The sequence below is a fragment of the Notothenia coriiceps genome, unplaced genomic scaffold (assembly GCF_000735185.1).
Source record: "Notothenia coriiceps isolate Sejong01 unplaced genomic scaffold, NC01 NC01_scaffold00007345, whole genome shotgun sequence".
Lineage (NCBI taxonomy): Eukaryota > Metazoa > Chordata > Actinopteri > Perciformes > Nototheniidae > Notothenia > Notothenia coriiceps.
In genome coordinates, this window is record NW_011340046.1 from 1 (window position 1) to 2,343 (window position 2,343).

At 35.6% G+C, this 2,343-nt stretch overlaps 1 long non-coding RNA gene across 1 annotated transcript; it reads right to left on the bottom strand.

Moving 5' to 3' along the window:
• Positions 1-763: 763 nt before the first annotated feature.
• Positions 764-1,823, bottom strand: LOC104943987 (uncharacterized). Its single transcript, XR_798181.1, has 3 exons — positions 1,741-1,823; positions 977-1,039; positions 764-873 (listed from the first exon to the last, which is right to left on the bottom strand). It is a non-coding gene; the product is annotated as an uncharacterized lncRNA (long non-coding RNA).
• Positions 1,824-2,343: the final 520 nt, after the last annotated feature.

Consider the following 2,343-nt stretch of genomic DNA (forward strand, 5'->3'; position numbering starts at 1 on the left):
TGAGCAGCTAAAGCACACTACCCGGGGCTCTATCGCAAAGTACTATAAGGTCTGGCAACCATTTCTGTCCTACTTTGAGAACGAATTCTCTGACATTAAAACAACTTAGCCAACCCTCCTCCCCCCCCCCCTTTTGTTTTTATTTATTTATCTTTACATTTTTACTCTTGGTTATTTAACCATGTAGATTTTAATTTAATAGTTTATGTTTATTTTTTCTATACCTATTTTGTATCTCTTCTGGATGTCAATTGATATTTTCTATACTTTCTGTTTGTGCTGTATTTGAGTGTTGAGCGCTGCTGTTTGTTATATGTGGAAAATCAATAAAAAATATTTGAATAATAATGTTTGAAATTCCTACCTAACCTGACCTGTTTGATTTTCATTCCAGATCTAGTATATGTTCTGCACCGTTTGCTTTTTCTTAGCATACTTTTTGCATTAAATTCATTTGCAAATCCTTCCGATTGATTGTTGTAGATGACACATTAAGACTGACAAACTACCGTGATAACATCGGGTTCAGTGCAGAAACAATACTCACCATGTACACACTACACAGTGTTTTACGTCAGAAATGTTTTTCTTTTAAATACTTTTGGAGGAAAATAAACACTGACATGATGATATGATATAAATAAAACCCTAATGCATGGTTTTTACATTAGAGACCATATGATTAGCACAGTAGATGCATAAACCCATTTGTAAAATACAAATCGATGACATCAATTCATTACTTTTGACGTTGCTTGCGCATTTTACCTTGTGAGAGTTGAGCCTTTTTATTTGGATCGGTCACTTCCTGTTTGTCGTCGGATGATGAAACCTCTTGATCCGATGTAGCCTCAGTTTCTTCTTCCTTGTCTCCTGATAAAAAAAATGGTCAATTTAAACTACATTGTAAATGTTTTGTAAATATACTATTCCATTATAACTGATATTCGGACTTTGTCATTTGGTGTGTATGTACCTTCTGTGTGTTTCTCTGCCATGTCTGTGGGTGGAGGCTCTCCACTCAAAGGTTGGTTCAATGCTGCAAGACAGAACAGTGTATACAGCACTTGTTTTTATTATGCCAATGCCTTAACAGGTTTATCGGTTTTGTTCACATCCTTCTCACATGTTCAAAGTCTCAAGGTATGTAGTTAAACTGTCAAAAGGGAGCGTCTAAGGGCAGTCACTTTTTATAACATTCAAATCTTCCCTTGTTATCAGTTTGGCTCCATAACATATCAGGCTTCCAATTGGAAAAAAGCTGTTAGCACTTGAACAAAGAATTAACCTACTGTTAAAACTCAAAGTTGAAAACATTGAAAAGTCTCTTTTGAGTGCCCCGGGGTTTACTGAATCACATCTGGGGGGTTCATTTAAACTGAATTTGTTGTGTGCTAGAAGACACTGTAAGCAAACCGATAATAGTTGTTAATAGGGCAGCTAGCAAAACTTGCTCAACAGTAATGAAGCTAATGGAATATATGTACGAATATTCAAATGTAAACTGTTGATAGTCAATTAAAGAGTTTACTGTGGAAATCAAACAGGAATTGGGAAATTATGTAAATTAAACACTGATAATAAACTAGAGTTGTTAGTCTCTAGGTTTGTAGCTGCGGGTAATGAAGCTGAATCTTGTTAGGTGAGACAGACACAAGTTAGTCCAGAGGATGCAGGGACATATTTGGTAAATACATATTACATGATTAGATTATTGTTGACCTTGCTTGTATATCTTACCTTTTGAGATATTCTGCTTTTCATCAGGATCCCTCTCCGGTTTGCAGTTACATGGTAAAACATCAGGATCCAATATAGACTGTTTCTTCTTCCTTTTCTTCTGATCAAAACAAATCAATGATGAACAAGGTCTGTATAAAATAGGTAATAACCTGCCCAGGGACTACACATGTACATTAGCTCAAAAGGTAACTCAGGTGCATTGGTACACAGTGTGCACTCTCCCTAGTCAATTAATGAATAACACACAAAGCTTCCGATAAGATGAGACAGCACATACAAACACAACAAATTTACTTTTGAAACTTGAAAAAACGAAATATCTGTTTCGAGTTCACCAGGAGTTGCTAAATAATATCTGGTGGCTAATTGCTACTGAAATTGCTTTAAAACTACCGACATGTTTACGTTAAAATATAGTTAGCTAGTTAGCATCAATGCTAGCAGCTTAGCTTGAAACACAAATAGAAACCTTTACGTATGAATATTTAAAAAAACGTCAACCCTTGAGTACTCTAGCTAGCTAAAGAGTCAACTGACAGAGAGATGCTGGCTTATGTGGTTTACAAAACAGTTAGCAACATGATACGTGGATATAGCTGC